The sequence below is a fragment of the Pelobates fuscus genome, chromosome 5 (assembly GCF_036172605.1).
Source record: "Pelobates fuscus isolate aPelFus1 chromosome 5, aPelFus1.pri, whole genome shotgun sequence".
NCBI classification, from domain to species: domain Eukaryota; kingdom Metazoa; phylum Chordata; class Amphibia; order Anura; family Pelobatidae; genus Pelobates; species Pelobates fuscus.
In genome coordinates this window covers 6,740,666-6,760,092 of record NC_086321.1, presented here as the reverse complement: position 1 = coordinate 6,760,092, position 19,427 = coordinate 6,740,666, and the positions used below count along the sequence as shown (strand labels likewise).

The window sequence follows — 19,427 nt, the reverse complement described above, 5'->3', positions numbered from 1 at the left end:
CCACGTTTTCAAATATGACCTTTGAGATATTTTTGCACAGCCATTTTAATGATCAGGCCTCCAGAGAATTGTGCAAATGTTCTATGTAAATGTCTGTTTACTGCCCTGTTTCTTCTGCAATATTTAAAAAAAAAAAAAAAACAAGACTTTATTTTTTTATTTATGTGTATCAGTAATGTGAATTTCTATACACCTTTGTCATAATGTCACTTAGTTTAAGTTTTCAGCCCGTGAATAGGAGAATCTGTTCCCATTTTAGTTTGTTTGACTGAAATCTTTCAGATAATAGACCTGTGAAGAACTCTTCTATTTTGTATAAAGTATGCATAAATGAGGATTCTGTTGAGTTAATTACAAAGGACAAATCTTTTCCAACTTACTTAGGCACAGATGGGGATTGAACCCATGATCTTTGGTTTACGAGACCAACGCCTTACCACTTGGCCACTGCGCCTTCTTTGTGGGGAGAAGAAAGGCATACAGGAGATTAGAGATGTCAATGCGTGGCTGAAGTCTTGGTGCAGGAAAGAGGGTTTGGGGTTTTTAGAGCACTGGGACAATTTTGCGCTTGGGTACAACCTGTATATCCGTAATAGATTGCACCTAAACGGAAGATGGTCTGCTGTGCTGGGGGATAGGATGGCAGTAGTAGGAGGGAAGGGTCAGAGCAATCTAGAAAATTAAGATAGGATAGAAAGGAGATGGGCTTTAGCTCAGTATAAGGGGGGAGGAGATGGTGAAGGGGCAAGCTCAGAACAGAGGAGGTATGTAATATTGATAAAAATTCACAAAAATTACAAATGACTCCTGATAATATTAAAGGTATACTTATTAATGCAAGGAGCCTATAGAACAAAATAGGTGAACTAGAGGCAATAGCATATGTGACAAACTCCCCTTTGTTAGTGTGTTTGCCATGAGCTCCTGGAGGAGCCTGCTTGCCTGCCTCCTGCCCACAGACTATTTACCCTGTAAAATGTGATGTAAAAGTCTCAGTTCGTGTATTTGGAATATATGGTTCAGGAAACAAACAGCCACATGACCCGGAGACCACCCTGGAGCTTGTTAAGCCTTACTGATATTTTGTAGCAATTTCCACCACAGTGGAGTTCATGGAACTATTTTCAGACACTGAAACTCCCAAACACCGCTGGACTTCCATGATCGCCTGTGTTCGGTTTTATAACACTTAGAAAGACACTGTTCGGTGAAAACGTTCCCACGAACAAGTGAAAAAAGCTCCAGGGTAAGTACATTGATTATGTTCAGTAGTTTGTTCGTTTTTTAAACAACCGAACTAGACCGACCGCAAGCCCTGATTCTCTGGAACTGTTTTGGGCATAGGACCATGTGCATGGTTGGTCAAAATAATGACTTTCATGAAATTCCCAAACCCCTGAACCAATCTTGGTGATTTTTGGATATGTTGGGCACCCAGATCGGGGCTTTCAATGGATGTAACTTTTGTGGGGTTTTATTTATTTTTAAGGTACTTTTGGGGTAAATTGTCAAGCTGGACAAAAGTGGTAAGTGGTGTCCCTCAGGGTTCTGTTTTAGGACCGCTTCTATTTATCATGTTTAAAAATGATCTTGAAATAGTTTCACTCTTGATAGACTTCTTCAGGGGCCGCAATATTAAAATGGTTACAATGGTAAGATACATGTAAAAACAAAACATATCCTAATAAACCCCCACCCAAAGTTCCCTTAAATAGCGCTAGTCCCTAAGTCCATTTGATGGGTCTGGTGGGCGTTGTTGTCCTCTTCTAACTTGATTGGTGTGGGAATCCACTCTCATCAGCTGTTCATGATCCTCCGATTAGTGTAATCCCTCCTCTCCACAGTGAATCCTCTGCCAGGTCCTGGGGTGGTACCCACTGACCCATCCCAGCGGAAGAGCGGGCATCTGGGCAGAGAGCAGCTGACCTCTGCCTTCCCCTTTCTCCATGTCCAGGGCCTGAATACCTGCAGGCCACCCCAGCAGAAGTGCTGGCACCGGGGCAGAGCGCAGTTGGCCTCTGCCCACCACGTACCTTCAGCTCCATGCCTGGGTGTTACAGAGAGACCATGAGTACCAGATGCCCACTTGGTCGCTGGGGCCATATCGGACAGAGATGGGCTACAGGGGCCACCATGTCCAGGTCATCATGGGTGGGTTACTCGACTAACTCAGGCACCGACTGACAGGAGGTCAGGTACCTGGTTAGTCTTCCCCCAGGAGGGAAGATGTGTGGTGGAAGCCACTTCGCCACTGGTTATTGGAGAGGACTCATGGTCAGCCTTTTGGGATTATGGCCCTGTGACTTATTGGGGTTTAATGCACTGTTTCTGCCCCTTTAAATGCTATTGTAAAGGATTTGCACTTTTGAAGTGGCACTTCGGAAACAGTCGAAGTAGTCGAAGTGGCCGCCATTCGACATTCGAACACATGGCGGCGGCCATTTTATTTAGTCGAACGAGGTCAGCTGTGTTTGTTGTTTTCAACTTCATGGAACTCAAATCAGACACGCGATGGCATGAACACCGCTGAAACTTTACCTTCTCTGGACTTTGACTCTTCAACTGGAGTCGAACGCCGTTTGACAATTGGAACGTCACTTCAACATGGACTTTGTGCACGGATGGCACCCGTTTGTGCATGCTTGCGGTAGGTCAAATATGACTTCCAGGAATTTCCTGAATCCCTGCTCTGATCTGGCTGATTTTCGGATATGTTGTTCACCCAGATCAGGGCTATCATGGGATATATTTATGGGAATATGTGTAATTTTGGGGTACTTGTGCCATATTTTAAAAATGTATGTTTTTTTCTGTTATTCATGTGTTATTCATGATCACACTGTTGCTGATTGGCCTGTATGTTTTATGTCTGGTGCCCAACAAGGTCTAGCTGGGTGTCAACCTTGTTGGGAAAATTGTATATAAATCAAGCCTGTATCATTAAACCGTCTATTCTACTTCACCCTCAATACTGAGTTTTGTCTTTTATTAAGGGAAACTGCTACAAGGGATTGCTATGCTCTTCATACTCCCTTGAATAATCACTAGCTCTTCTAAGAGCTGTTCCTGCTTCGCTCTCTGAAGGAAGAGAGGTTCACCCACTGGAACCTGGAGCCTTGTCGTAGGTCCAGGGTGGGTAGGAAATGGCGAGACCCCAAGCCAGCTGCGGCGGTTCATGGGGTCTGCAGTGCTTATGGTGTCTGGTGCGGTGCTGATGGTCCTTGGTAAGCATTAGGAGCATCCGTCGGCAAAGGTACCCAGTCGGGGTGACAGGCGATCCGTTACAAAGGCAAACAAACTTAAGAACCACATATATATTCTACTATCTCAACATTCCAAGATTTCTTTCACAAGACCTTCCGCCTGAACATAACCAACCACAGAAAACAAGTTCTTTTAGAGGAGACCTATTTAAATCCCTACTCACCTGGACTTAGGAATTAGATAGTTCAATAGAGAGTGAATCTAGATAGGTAGAAAAGTAAACATTTATCTTACCGCTGCAGCTTAAGTGTCACTGTCTACAACCCTTGGTTTCCCAGTATTGCGTCCGGATGGAATAGATTGTTTCCTCCCCGGATGTTCGCGCACCAATTGAAACAGATATTAATTTACCCGGAGATATGTTCAGGTGGAAACCAAATTGACACTTTTATTATGAGCTGCTGGGAGAAAGTAATCAGACCAGACAGTTATTGATTCACAGATTACTTCCCTCTTTTATCGTGTAAGCTTACAGATTATATACTACTTTGTAAAAACAGCTTTGTGACTTGCGCAACAAAAACCGGATGGGTGAAGTCACACTGTACCATAAAAGGAAATTACAGAACTAAGCATATTTCAATGGTTATATATAACAAAACATTAGGGCATACGAGGGGGGGGGGGGGGGAGGGTGAAAGTAGTAGCTTGAGCCTGGGGTCAAGGTATCTTCCATTATAATTCCATTATAGGGGAAATGTGAGTATAGGGGGCAGTTTGTGGGGGACAGTGTGTGTAGGGGTGGGCAGTGTATATGTGTGTGGGGCAGGGTATGTCTGTGTGTGGGGGGGCAATGTGTGTATGGGGCTGTGTATGTGTGTGTGGGCAATGTGTGGAGCAGTGTGTGTATGGGTGGGCAGTGTATGTGTGTGTGGGGGCAGTGTATGTGTGTGTGGGGGCAGTATGTGTATGAGGGGCAGTGTATGTGTGTGTATGAGGGGCAGTGTATGTGTGTGTGGGGGCAGTGTATGTGTGTGGGGGGCAGTGTGTGTATGGGGGGAATGTGTGTGTGTGTGTGGGGGGCAGTGTGTGTATGGGGGGGACACTGCGTGTAGTGCGGGCAGTGTGTGAGTGTGTGGTGAGGAGGGTAGGGGGGGCTTTTTTATAATTTTATCACATGACATGAGGCTTCATATTTTGCATAACTTTCTTTACTTATGCCACCAGCAGCACAAGTCAATCAATAAACTTTAAACCAATCAGTAACAGGCATCACATCCATATATAAAGCCCTGACAGACACATAACTTCCTCTTTCTTTGCTGCACCAGCCAAGGCATAGGTCAGAGTACTTTGCTCCAAACTTTTTTATTCATTGATGCAGCTATTATACTTTATTGGAACATATCGTTTATTTGTGTGTATCCCTTGTTCCTCTTTCCCCTGTTTTACCCTTTTTAATGTTTACTTTGTCTTTTTTACATCTCCTTGCTGACCCTGTTTCCCTCCCTGTCACTTGCGCGAATTGCGTCATTTTACCGCACTCGCGTTTTATTCCTTGCAGGTTCTGGGGTTAACAGACAAGGACAAGGGGGTGGGGGAGTGTGAGGCGCTGTGCCTTCGCCCGCAGGCCGCAATTGCGGGCTGCCCGGCATGTTTACGGTGGCCATCTTAAATCTCGCGATACCGCAAGATTCTTGGCGGCCATCTTAGTTTCGCCAGTTCGTGATTCCCACGAGCTGGCATAGGTTTTCACAGTAAATATATGTATTTCTTGCGGTTTGTTCCTGAGGAGTGTGCACATGTGGATATAGATGTGCCACATACATTTTATGTCTGTTTTTTCATTAATGAATCTTGAATTAAAGGGCCTGTTCACTCCTACACTCCCTTGAGTGAACCTTATAAGGATATAACCCCTTCTCCATTGGGGCATCATTGTTCATGATACATGTGTGGGTGCATATGACTGATTATATTACACGGGTGACCCCCCCTATGCTGGGTGACCCCCAAGCGAGTCTGGCACCAGTCCTAAGTAGCATACATATACAGCGGTGACCCTCCTTACAGACGGGGTGACCCCCCGCGCCCTACTAGGGGCTTATACCCACAGAGTACGCTCTATCACTGTATGCACAGACCACAGGTCGCTATAAGTTTATGTATTACGGCACCTCCATGCTACAACTGGGGTGATCCGTACACCTCCTTACCATTGTTGGAAAGAGGGCTCACAGTGTTGCCAAACCTCCACAGTACTATGCCATATAAGAGTGACCCCCTTGGATTGCATACTGAGGCTTCTATGCCTCCCATACCCTGACTTTACTGCCCCAACTTTACTGACTGCTCAGCCCGGTCTTATTGAGGGTGACCCCCTCCTCAGACCACTCCTTGGAATATTCTAGTGGTACTGATTGATTGACATCTGGGTGACCCCCAGTTTACGTGGAGGTCCACTGGGTAGCAACAAACATACTACTGTACCTGACTACTATTCTGTCTTCCGCAGACTGAAAGAGTTTAACTCCAACATGTCAGACTCCCTCAATCATTAACTTTCGTCAATGATTAATGCCGCCGTGACAGCTTCAGTGGAATAAGCTCTTGCCAAGATGCTGGCACAAAACCCACCTGACATGGCGGGCGTGGTAGCCCCACCACCACTGAAAATTGGAGACACTGACAACAACGACATTGAAAGGACTCCACAGCGCCCCCCCCCCCCCCTGAAGAAAGAAGAGAAGGTCCCTCTTAAGTGAAGTCATCAGTCAGAGAGCCTAGACCATTCGCACAAAAGGCTCCGTTGCTGGGAGACGGACACTCCATCCCTCCCCTTTCTATGTAGATCATGGATGAATGGAGGGCAGAGGAGCCTCCCTTAGAGGGGGAAGAATGGCAGAATTTGCCTCAAGAGGATATGGACTACACTCAAGGCAGAGAACGTGAAGGTCGTCCTGGCAGGAAAGATCGGTGTGGAGCTGCTACCGGCAGGTTGAGGACAGAGTTTTCCTTGACACACTGGGCACTTCCATGTTCAACCCACGCACAATACGTCACCCGAGGTCCACCCGAATGGGGTTTGCCAGGTCTCCTGGCACAGTTTATCCACTTATGGCTGAGGAAGCCTATGGACAAGGAAGTCCGGGCCAAGCTCAGGACCGAATGCCCACACCCCTACTACCGGACAAGATTGCCCTCACCCTGGACTTCGATACCACAGTGGTGATATTTGTGTCCCGCTCAGGCCGGGACTCACGGAAGGGCATAGCAAATGGGCTTAAAGCGGTTCAAGACTAACTGCTGGATATGATTGGCGCCTGGCATAAATATTCTATTTTGCCCAAGGCACACCTTTAAAGGCTCATGATGTGAGGGAATGGGTGCAATGGGCAATATGCACATTGAACAACACGAATGTGGCCAGGTGCGTGGAATGACGCAAAGTGGCCTCGTTAAAAATGGTTTCCAGGACGCCTGGGTCCTCCAAACAATAAAGGGGTACGCGATAGAATGCACCAGTACTCCGGTGCAGGTCGAACAGTCATCTCCACTGCGGGCAACGAAAGTCTGCATATCGCTCCGAGACAAGGAGATTCAAGCACTGTTCGCCAAAGGAGCCATAGAGTTCGCTCCAGACGATCAAGGCTATTTCAGCAATATTGTTTGTGGTCAGAATGAAGACGGGAGACTATCATCCAGTCATCTACTTACACCAACTCAATGACTTTGTGGCACACTGACATTTCAAGATGGAAGGTATCCATCTCCTGCAGGATCTACTCCACGACTGGTTCACAGTTGGATTTGACGGACGCATACCTATAGGTACCCATGGCGCTCGTAAATCGCTCCTTCCTTCGCTTCACCTGGGAAGATTGATCTTGTCAGTTCACGTGTCTACAGTTCGGCCTCAGCTCGTCCCGAGTGATTGAATTCCTCAGATGTGAAATATACTCCAATTCTTGCGTTTTACGCCTCCCCGCATCAAAGATAGCGGCGATTCCGAAGGAGATCCGACCGGTACTCCGGAAAGGCACCATACATCTCCACCTACTAGTGAGGGTAGTCAGACAGTTCTCATCGCCATCCAAGCGATTGTTCCGGGACCGCTTCATTACCATGCAAAGGCTGAAAGCCCACTACCTAAGAACCGGACACACATAAGACCATTGGGTTCCGATCTCCACAGAGGTACGGACGAAACTTTGTTGGTGGCTCCTTCACATGGAAGATTGGAACGACAGGGCCATATTCGGTATGAATCCGGATTTAATCATGGAATCGGATCTGAATCTCTGGGAGCCCATTGCACTCACGCTTCCACGGGAGGCCAGTGGTCAGAGGAGGAATCGGGTCTCCATATCAACTGTCTGGAACTGATCGCAGGATCCTTTTGCGATCCGCAGGCTAGCCAAGAACATGTCCAATTGCGGCATTCTCCTATGCATGGACAATATCTCCGTGGTTCAATACATTAACCGCTTGGACGGAGCACGGTCACGAGCACTGACGGAAACAACAAGGGACATTTACTGTTTTGCCTTCTCCGCAACTTTACAATCAATACCTACCGAGGATCAACAACCTCACGGCAGACCGGTTTCTCCTGTCACTGGCCCGTTAATCATAGATCTTTTCGCATCCTGGACGAACACGCAACTACCGAGATACTACAGCTGGCCCCCGGATCCACAGTGCGAGGCGATAGATGCGTTTCTGCAACCATGGCCTCCTAGGGGAGCGTATGCGTTGCCACCGTTCTCATAGAAACATAGAAACATAGAATGTGACGGCAGATAAGAACCATTCGGCCCATCTAGTCTGACCAATTTTCTAAATACTTTCATTAGTCCCTGGCCTTATCTTATAGTTAGGATAGCCTTATACCTATCCCACGCATGCTTAAACTCCTTTACTGTGTTAACATCTACCACTTCAGCTGGAAGGCTATTCCATGCATCCACTACTCTCTCAGTAAAGTAATACTTCCTGATATTATTTTTAAACCTTTGCTCCTCTAATTTAAGACTATGTCCTCTTGTTGTGGTAGCTTTTCTTCTTTTAAATATAGTCTCCTCCTTTATTGTGTTGATTCCCTTTATGTATTTAAATGTTTCTATCATATCCCCCCTGTCTCGTCTTTCCACCAAGCTATACATGTTAAGATCCTTTAACCTTTCCTGGTAAGTTTTATCCTGCAATCCATGAACCAGTTTAGTAGCCCTTCTCTGAACTCTCTCTAAAGTATCAATATCCTTTTGAAGATACGGTCTCCAGTAGTGCGTACAATACTCCAAGTGAGGTCTCACCAGTGTTCTGTACAATGGCATGAGCACTTCCCTCTTTCTACTGCTAATACCTCTCCCTATACAACTAAGCATTCTGCTAGCATTTCCTGCTGCTCTATTACATTGTTTGCCTACCTTTAAGTCATCAGAAATAATCACCCCTAAATCCCTTTCCTCAGATGTTGAGGTTAGGACTCTATCAAATATTCTGTACTCTGCCCTTGGGTTTTACGTCCTAGATGCATTATCTTGCACTTATCCACATTAAATGTCAGTTGCTACAACTCTGACCATTTTTCTAGTTTACCTAAATAATTTGCCATTTGGCTTATCCCTCCTGGAACATCAACCCTGTTACATATCTTAGTATCATCAGCAAAAAGACATACCTTACCATCAAATCCTTCTGCAATATCACTAATAAAAATATTAAAGAGAATGGGTCCAAGTACAGATCCCTGAGGTACCCCACTGGTGACTAGCCCAAGCTTCGAATATACTCCATTGACTACAACCCTCTGTTGCCTGTCACTCAGCCACTGCCTTACCCATTCAACAATATTGGAATCCAAACTTAAATATTGCAGTTTATTGATAAGCCTTCTATGTGCAACAGTGTCAAAAGCCTTACTGAAATCTAGGTAAGCAATGTCTACTGCACCACCCTGATCTATTATTTTAGTTACCCAATCAAAAACAAAACAAAACAAAAAAACTCAATGTTAGTGAGGGTACTCCATCGTCTAACCAAGACCTTAATGATAATCACTGCAACGTTGTGGAGGAGCCAAGCGTGGTTCCCGGACTTGTTGGCCCTAGCTCAGGATCACCCTCTGCTCCTCCCATCGTTTCCCCTTCGTCTGACAGACCCGAAAGGGGAACCGCATCCACTGATCCTGCAGGAGTGTCTGGAGTTAGTGGCCTGGAGTCTTTCAGGGGAACCTGGACCGTTGAGGGACTATCACAGCCAGCTAGAGACCTATTATGGGACTTATGGACACCAGGTACTTGACAGAGTTACATATCAGCATGGAATACCTGGAGCCGCTGGTGTATGGGAAGGGATTTTGATCCCTCAACAGCACCTATCACCACGGTGTTGAATTTCTTATCTCGCCTTTTGAGGGAAGGTTGATCGTATCATTCCATTAACGTAATGCGATTAATGTGGATACATTTTCCCATTCTTTAAGCATCTGTAATATTTATTATAATGACTGGGGATATATTTTCTGAGTACAAGGCCCCTATGTCGGTCAGAAAACGTCTCACATTCAAAATAATTTGGATAGGTCACTCACATTTCCTATCATCCTAATAAAATGTAATACCATGAGGCGACATTAAATATGAGTTCTAGAAATCGACTGATTGCCTCTTTAGGTTTAAATTAAAATAACAAGAGGTGATCATCAAACCTCCCTTATAGTGTGGTCACTGGTAATTATTAAGAATATCTACAGATCTTTACACGGAGGAGGCATAGTACGATCAGCACTATTTCATCAATCCCTGGAGGTAAACATTCTACCCATCCTCTATGCCTTGTATAAAGTCCTCTGTCCATGTTTAGGAACCACTGCTGAAATTAGGAATTAATAGTTGTGCTTACCCAAATAATGTCAAAAATGCAAACTCTAAGTATCGAGTATAATAATCAATAGCATGAATATATCCCAACAAACTTTGGAAATATTAATCCTAAAGTAAATAGGACACCACATATGCAGAAAGTATGTACGTAATATATGATTAATTATTACTGCCATTTACAAGGCGCCAACATATTCCCCAGCGCTGTACAACATACACAGAGCAATGCAAACGGTAAAGAGGGCCCTGTCCATGAGCTGAGATTTAGCCATTAAAGCTCTTTTATTCAGAGAACGCAGATAGCCAAATCTAAAGGATTAGTATGGTTCTATCCATGTACAGCCCCTATTCACAGCTTACCCCACATGCAACCCACAACAACGTCCCTCCCATTTCTACACTTACAATATATTCATTAGATTGGTCACTTCTAGAGCATTTTACAAAATTAGTTTTTACATTTTTTATCTTATACACATTTGGGGTTTAACCCCTTAAGGACCAAACTTCTGGAATAAAAGGGAATCATGACATGTCACACATGTCATGTGTCCTTAAGGGGTTAATGGTGAAATTAGCTTAATTAAGGGATCCTTCCTTATTTTATAACTTAGTTTATTAAAATAAAAACATAAAGTTATTCCTGGCTTATCACTTCAATAACTTATTCTCTATTATTTGTAATGTTAAAAAAAATATATATCTTTTTCTATCCGGTTACTGTTAAAATCTGTACTAATAGCCTTTTTCTAAATGAAAAAATAAATATTAAAACATCTTCATTTGGATCAATTTTCACTTTCATTTGGATAATTAGAATAGTAGGTAAGCAGACAGATTTAAATAATAATAATAATAATAATAATAATAATGTTATTAAATAAATATCACTCTCTCTAACTATATATGTGTGTATATAGATAGATAGAGATAGATAAATATATACATTTTTTATTATAATGGGTGGACCTGTGATGTGTCAAATTCTGATTGTTGCTTGTGACATCACCGTGACATCATCCTTGCTGAGCACAGTTCAGTCAGTAGACATTGCAAGGCAGAGATAGCTATAGATAGTGTGATTGTTCCCTGTGACATCACCGTGACATCATCCTTGCTGAGCACAGTTCAGTCAGTAGACATTGCAAGGCAGAGATAGCTATAGATAGTGTGATTGTTCCCTGTGACATCACCGTGACATCATCCTTGCTGAGCACAGTTCAGTCAGTAGACACTGCTTAGACAGTAGACACTGCTTAGCTGCTGTGGTGATAACGTAGCTAAAGATGGGAGATAGTAGAACTATTTTCTCGTGTTTTTCATGTGTACGCTGTGATGTAAGTAAAAGACTTGATTTTCTGTATAAGGTTCCAGTTCTACATATTATTATCTGAGAGTTTTATCATGTTAAATCCCCAGTGTAGTCTAAGATGGGGTATAAAGAGAATACAGATGGTACCCTTTATAGGATTATTAATGGGGGACACTGGGGGGTTACACACAGATCTATCATTTTATTCTTTCCTCAATATTTAACCCTTTCATGGCTCAGTATTTAATGTCCCAAACACAGTGACAGCATATGGTTACTGTATCAGTTTTCGTGGTATGAACTCCTTGCCCTTTATTCATTTCAGTTACTGGTATGTCATGTGGAAGTATTATAGAGTATTGTTATTAGGATGTTTACACACATATATCCTGTATCTGTATATAATAAATATATCAGGAATGAAAGACAGCACTGAGACACAGGAACAGACACTCAGCACCAGATCAATAGAAGCGGGGTCTACCATAGCAGACAGGACCCAAGGTGCCGACCCCAGAGTCCTCCCATACAATCCAGCACATAGTAAGCGGGAGCAAGGTGTTAGTAGGGACAGCACACACTGAGACACAGGAACAGACACTCAGCACCAGATCAATAGAGCGGGGTCTACCATAGCAGGCAGGACCCAAGGTGCTGACCCCAGAGTCCTCCCATACAATCCAGCACATAGTAAGCGGGAGCAAGGTGTTCGTAGGGACAGCACACACTGAGACACAGGAACAGACACTCAGCACCAGATCAATAGAAGCAGGGTCTACCATAGCAGGCAGGACCCAAGGTGCCGACCCCAGAGTCCTCCCATACAATCCAGCACACAGTAACCGGGTGCAAGGTGTTAGTAGGGACAGCACACACTGAGACACGAACACGTTGTGAGCCTTTTCTTCTGGCAAAGAGCCTGTGGGTTTCTGATTCTTTTTATTTCTACCTTTTCAGGTCAGCGAAACGCAAGTTATCGATGTTATCAAGCAAGGAGCAGGGGAACATCCAGGTACATTAAAACACTTTGTGTGTGTGCTATTATTATTATTATTATTGCCATTTATATAGCGCCATCATATTCCGTAGCGCTTTACAATATTATGAGAGGGGGGGATTTAGCCATAAATAGGACAATTTAAAAAAAAAAAAAAACTTACAGGAACGATAGGTTGAAGAGGACCCTGCTCAAACAAGCTTACAGTCTATAGGAGGTGGGGTATAAAACACATTAGGACAGGAAATAGCAATCAAATAAGGGAAGAGTGAAGCAGAGTTGGAGGAGAGCGTAGAGTGCTGCCCTATAGGAGAGAGCAAGAGACAGGTATGTAAGGTAGACCAATCAGGAGAGGGTTACAATAATCCATGCGGGAAATTACTAGAGCATGGACAAGCTCCTTGGCAGCATCTTGCGTAAGAAAGGGGCAGATGCGGGCTATGTTTTTAAGGTGGAATATACAGGATTTGGCAACATACTATATGTGAGGTTCAAAGACGAGGCCAGAATCAAGTATGACACCAAGACAGCGTGCTTGCAAGGATGGACTGATGTGGATACCACTAACACATTTAAGTACATATGTAAATGTGTAACTATATATCATATCCATATCACATATCCCTTTAAAGTTACCAGACTACACATCATTAAAGGACCACTCCACACTCGAAAAAAACAGGAAAAGGTAAGATACAGAGGGAAAGCATCTATGATTCATATGTTATTTCTTACATTATTTTTCAATAATGTTTGAATGAAACCATTTGAGACAAGTTATTCCACAATGGGTGTCTAACCTGTCCCTTTAAAATAGTTTGTGTATGAAACAGAGCCTGAGACATAATGAAATATGCAGAGAAACCTTATAGAAATGACCTGTTTAGTTCTGTGACACCTGAAGCTACCGTGTCAATTTCCTTTTTACCATTAATATAATAAAATATAGTAATTTGTCTCCTAGCAACACCTGCTATAAGCACATTGGAGAAACGCATTGAGGAGCTCGGCCACCGATTTGTGATCGAGCGTGCCGTGGCTGAAGGAGCCAAACGTGCCATCAAGGCATTAGATCATGGAAAGCCACTTGCTGAGGTCAGTTATAAAGTGTATTCTTTTAGCCATTTTATCCCCAGAATGAAGAATGGGCTTTCAATGTCTGTCCGGGGTTTGTTGTCATTAGCCAAGTAGCCATGGTTTATTATTATTATTATTATTATTATTATTTATAAAGCGCCAACAAATTCCGCTTGATAAATAATATACAAATTACACATTTATATTATCTTTTCTGAGATTTTCATCGTTTGAAGTCTTTGTTGGGCCATTTGTTCTGTATTTTATTCTGTCTCTATAATGCTTTATTTAAAGGGAATCTATAGTGTAAGGCAAACAAAGTTGTATTCCATACACTCTAGTTCCCATTGGCCGCCTCCTACCTCACGCCCTTTCTCCTTCCAGCGTTACAAAATCCCTGTTAACACTTACCCGATATCTGGAGGGGTGGCTACTGCGCATGCATGGCGAGCGCCGCAAGTGAATTAGGCCCTCCCCATAGGAAAAGCATTGCTTCAGTGCAGAGCGCTAGGGCATCCAGCATCAGACTACAAACGTCGCTTTAACCAAAAGTCTCTACTGGCTGTCTGATTGAGGGAGTCTTAGTCCTGTAATGTAATCATTGCTGTTTCTCAAAAACAGCCATGATTTACATTGCAGGACTAAGATGACTAAGGAGGACCGGGACCCTGCACCCAGACCTCTTCAATGAGCTAAAGTGGTCTGTGTGCTTATAGTGTCCCTTTAATACTCTCCCAATTGTTTAATTCCCTTTAGTTTTATTAAAAGCCAATAACATGTTGTATGTTCTGCATTGATCTGCCGTTATACCCACTTTAATCTATAGAAACATACATACACACATTCTGCATTAAGTTATTTACAGTTTTTGTTTTTTAATGACAGGTGCAATGTCGCCATATGGGCAGTTGAATCTGTACCTATCAAACCCTCCCCACCCTCTTTAACCCCTTAAGGACACATGACATGTGTGACATGTCATGATTCCCTTTTATTCCAGAAGTATGGTCCTTAAGGGGTTAATAAAACACAACACGTCTGTGTATGGGGAAAATTGTCCACAGCTTTTATTTGACATAACATATAATAATAAATAAAAGTCATCGCCCCCCACCTATTGCCGTCGTATAATTTAGCAGATCTAATAATAAATAGGGCATTGACTAACCATAAATAGCATATCATAATATATAACACATAACCAATAAAGTGCCAGCATTTTCTTAACAGCCCAGTGGTGAGGGTATATCCGGATACCCCCACCCCTCCGAGGTTCTGAGCCACCTACGGACCCGAAACTTCCCAACACCATAACCAACTTATAACTCCAATTCCATTTCACCATTCCTTTTTACCTACCCCTTGCTCCTTTTCTAACTCCAAAATCCCTATGCCCCCATTTTCTTCCCTTTACCAGCCCCGCCACAAGCTCAGACCTTGACCCCTTAAGATGTCTGAGCTCCACCACCCTGCAAAAACAGTGCCTTGCTAAGCTACTCTTGAAACCCCAGATTCAACAAATCCCAACCCACCTCTGAAAGGTGCATGTTGTCTTGCCGGAAATACCCAGCCAATATATTCTCCAGTTCCCTGTGCCTGACCACAACCCCTCCAGCTTCAGAATAAAGCTAGCCATTAAACTGTTCACCTTACATCGACAGTGATCAATCGCGCTGCATTCCTCACATGCCACCACCGAAGTCACGGTACAATCTCTGACCAGATGACAATGACCCCTGGTACCACATCCCTAATCCCGTTGATATCCTGCTTCATCCATCTAACCAGGTCCCTCTGTGTCCCCCTGCATGGAAGACAATAAAACTGGGCCGTCTACCTCCCTGCACCAAACGAAACAGTAACCACTCCATTTTAACACCAACTGGTCCTCAGGAAAGCCCAGCTGCTGACCCTTAAAACGAACTGCAGCTCTCCTTTAGCCCAGAAGATGTATGAGTGCCCAATGGTCCATGACCTAGGGAAAGAAGAATGCAAAGTCAGAATCACATCCAAGAACCAGCACCCCTTGCCCCATCACACCAACTTACCCAGGTGAACGTAGGAGCGAAACCGCACCAATTCCCACTTGCCAATCCTCTGAACCAATTCCTCTCCAAACCCCAACTGAGTCACCTCCGTATCTGCTCCAATATGAAATGAGTGCGTTCCAAACTGTTCCGGGAACAACCCCAAAACTCCTAGACCCAGCCGAAAAACATAGAAAAACTGGAACCTAGACAGCGATTACCCATCCATGTAGACCAAAAAGGAACCCCCGCCGGACACTTCCCCAAGTATCTTTCCACCATCAACTGGGCAGAAGAGGGACCCTGGAAAAGCATGCAATTGTATATTCGTATGCTGCGTGCCAAAAACAATATTGAGAGACATACACAGAAAAATTAGCCGCCGCAGAAGGTTTACCACCAGCTCTGAGGATGCCGACAGGTTGTTGACTGCATACACCACGGCCATATTGTCCATGTGAAACATGACCTTTTTGTCTTTGAGCAGAGGCCCCCAGAGCGATAGAGCTACCACTAATGGCAAGAGTTCAAGAAAGGCTAAGTTGCACATGAGCGGTCTTCCCATCCACGACGCCAGCCATGACGCTGCGCAACACCTACCCCTGAAGTACGCACTAAAGTCCACGCTCCCTGAGGCATCTGTAAACAAATCCAAGTCAGCTGGCAATTTTGCCGGTTTCCGAAACAACACAGTTCCATTAAAGTCCCGTAGAAACGCGTCCCAAACCGCCAAATCCTCCTTCATGGCCATCGTCACCCATACAAAGTGATGCAGTGACCTCACTACTGCCGTAGTTCGAGCCAGCCCACTACTGAAAACCCGAGCCAGATCGCTACTGAAAACCCACCCAGTGGGAATCACCGGGGAAGCAAAGTTGAGCTTGCCGAGCAGTGATTGCAATGCTCGAAGCATGACCTTCTTGGCCTGATGCACTTTTCCCACCGCAGCCCTATGTCCCTCGAGTTTGTCCCCAAGCAACTGACATTCATCCTTTGCTAAATAGATTTCCAGCCCCAGGAAGCAAATACAGTCCATGGGGCCTTCGTCTTATCCGCCGCCAAAGGGACCCCAAACCATGTGGCTACCCACTGAATGGTACGCAACAAATGCAGGCAATGAACAGTTCCTAGGACCCATGCACAAAAAGACGTCCAAATAATGGGCCACCGCTCAACTCCCCACTTCCTGCCGCACCACCCACTCCAAAAAAAAAATGCTGAACTCGAAGTAGGAGCATAAGATAGAACAACCCATCGGGAGACATAGGTCCACGAAGAACTGGCCGTCAAAACTGCAGCCCAGCAAGTGATGACAATCCGGATGAACCGGCAGCAGTCAAAATGCAGCTTCCACATTAGTCCTAACCAACTCGACTACCTGGTCAAATGATGGATAGGAGACCGAACACAGCACCCTATCTATGTCGTCGTTAACCGACGACCCCTGTGGGTATGGACAGGTGATGGATCATCTGGTATTTCCCTGGTTCTTTTTTGGGCACAATACTAAGCAGGGAGATCCGCAGTCCGTTCAGTGAGGGGTCATCCTACCCAACTGCACCTCCTTCATCAACTTGTCCCGCACCACCCAGGGAAGTTTCAATGCTGACTTCAAATTATGCAACCCCCACTCCCTTCCCTGTCTTGGAAAGGGATAGAAAAAAAAACTGTAAGAAACCGTACCTCAACAAATACACATCCCCCTTGCTACCGTAACAGCTTAACCATGGTAACATCTCTTCTAGCCTCACCGGCATTGTGCCCAGTGACAACGGGCCCAAGACTCGTGACCGCATCCCCCGAAGCCCCAATGGACCCCCAGAGTCACCCCCACTACAAGAATCTATCAGTTTTTTTAACTTATCAAGCAATGTCTGTGAGTGTGGTGCAAGGGTAGACTCACCATCCAAGCCCGCTGCCGTTGAAGACCCCCATGGCTGCTCCTCGGATCCCACCGGAACAGGAAAAGGATGCCACTTTGCTCTTCGGACCAACTGGGGAAACCACCTGGAAGATGATCCACTCAGTGACCTAGAACGAGAACAAAAATTCCTGGGCAGGGTGCACCGTTCATCCACAACCCTCGCACCGCAATCCCGGGGCTGCCTGCATGACTTCCAAGCATCCTGTCTCTTCCCTAGGCTCCTCTGATCACCTAGAGTGCGGAAGCCCCGCTGACCCGACTCCTGAGGCTGCAACTCCGACTGTGGGATACCCTCCGCCTGCTCTGACGCACTCCGTCTGACCTCCCAGAGCGTTCTGTGGAGGAGCTGCTCGCAACTGACCCCGGGCTTGCACCCCACGGCCTCTCAACACTAGCTGCACTGCTGTCACCTCCTAGCACCGCACTAGTAGACCTGCTGCTCCTGGACCTTCCCGCGCTCACTACCCACAGCACCACGAGCCTTACTAGTCTATTCCAAGGTGCGGCCCTGTGGCCCACCTGCCCCCTTTCATTGCTATCCGATATGTCACCTGGCCTACCAGGAACGCGCCTCCCCCCGGACAGACCCGTGGTCCACCGCCATCACTTTGTGAATGTCCAGCAGAAGGCTGTATCGCCGATTGATCCCCCACCCCACCCTGGGCTCCTGTGCCCGTCTCACAGGTGCCTGCTTCCACATTTCTTTCTCGAGCCCAGACATGCCCCGCTATCTCCTGGGAACCCCGTGCCCCCTCCCCCCCGCTAAGCCGCCCGCCAGATTTGAACCCTGGGCCCTGGACACACTCAGCTTCATTGTCATGGGCCTGCCCTGACCTCCAACGGGGCCCCCCAGCCGAGGGCGCTCATGCAGCACATTAGGGAAGGTACCCAACCCCTCAGGCACCTCAGTAACAAAATCCCCAGGAGTTAAAGGACCTGCTGCCACCCCAACTGCACTTGCTGGCTCTGCTGACCACCAGGAATCCCAGCTCCCGCCTTCCGCCGTCCGCCGCCAGGGTGCGCAACCCCGGATTGCGGCACCACCTGTCCTGCTGCTTCAAGGTGCGCTGCACGCGGGGGCCTGCACCCCGGATGCAGTTCCTGTTGAGGAAGGAGCTGCTCCATCACCTCCAACCATGCCCACTGTCCTCCGAGCATGCCGTCCCCGTGTTCCGCCGTCTACACCGGGTGGCGTTGGAAGAGATCCCCCTCCAGAGCGCTAACTTCCAGCCATGCGGTAGGGCACTGCACACCCTCCACTTCCCGCTCCCACCACAGGGGAGGCCCCACCAGGGCTAAGGCGCACGTGTGTGCCTGTCCCCCAAACGACCTTCAGGCTCTGCCAACGCCACCAGCATCGCTCCCAGCCTCTCCCGGATCCAATCTTCTCCACGGATCCGTGCACCTGCCCAAACACCGTGGATCATCTCCTCCATGGACGCCATCCAGCAAAAGAAGAAAGAGAAAACCCACCAAACAAAGTTTGCACACACCAGAGTGACACACCGTACTCACACGTTGGTGAGTACATTAAAATTGCCTATTCCTAAGATGGCTGCCCGCATATATATGCTCCCACCCCTTAGACCCAATCTACCAATCTTGTTACTGCTCCACCTATGCCCGCTTCCTAGCCCTGTCAGAGCCCCTTTCTACTAAAATGCGGTCGCTCCAAGGGGCTACAATAAACTCTGACTTGTAGGGAATTAAAATCTGAATTACAAAACTGAGATAAACATAGACACACTGTGACTAAAGCCGAGATTGGAATTTCTCCAAATCACTAATTTTAGTTTAAATATTTGCAGTTCAGATTTTGATTTGCTACTTTCTAGACTTTAGTGATTAATCCTGAGTTGTTATACATTGAGCACTATACAGAATTATAACCATTTATAAATGCAATGCAAGTATTGCCCACACTCTTTTTTCCATTTTTTTTTAACAGGCTCAATCAATATTAAACCAGGCAAATGAAAAGCTGGACCTACTTAAATAT

The 19,427-nt window shown here is 45.7% G+C and overlaps 1 long non-coding RNA gene and 1 other non-coding gene across 2 annotated transcripts; one reads left to right on the top strand and one right to left on the bottom strand.

Annotated features, from left to right (window-relative positions):
• Positions 1-382: 382 nt before the first annotated feature.
• TRNAT-CGU (transfer RNA threonine (anticodon CGU)) lies at positions 383-454 on the bottom strand. The gene has a single exon. It is a non-coding gene; the product is annotated as a tRNA-Thr (tRNA).
• An 11,899-nt stretch (positions 455-12,353) lies between these two features.
• LOC134612361 (uncharacterized) lies at positions 12,354-19,417 on the top strand. Its single transcript, XR_010090926.1, has 3 exons — positions 12,354-12,415; positions 13,365-13,495; positions 19,377-19,417. It is a non-coding gene; the product is annotated as an uncharacterized LOC134612361 (long non-coding RNA).
• The last annotated feature ends 10 nt before the right edge of the window (positions 19,418-19,427 follow it).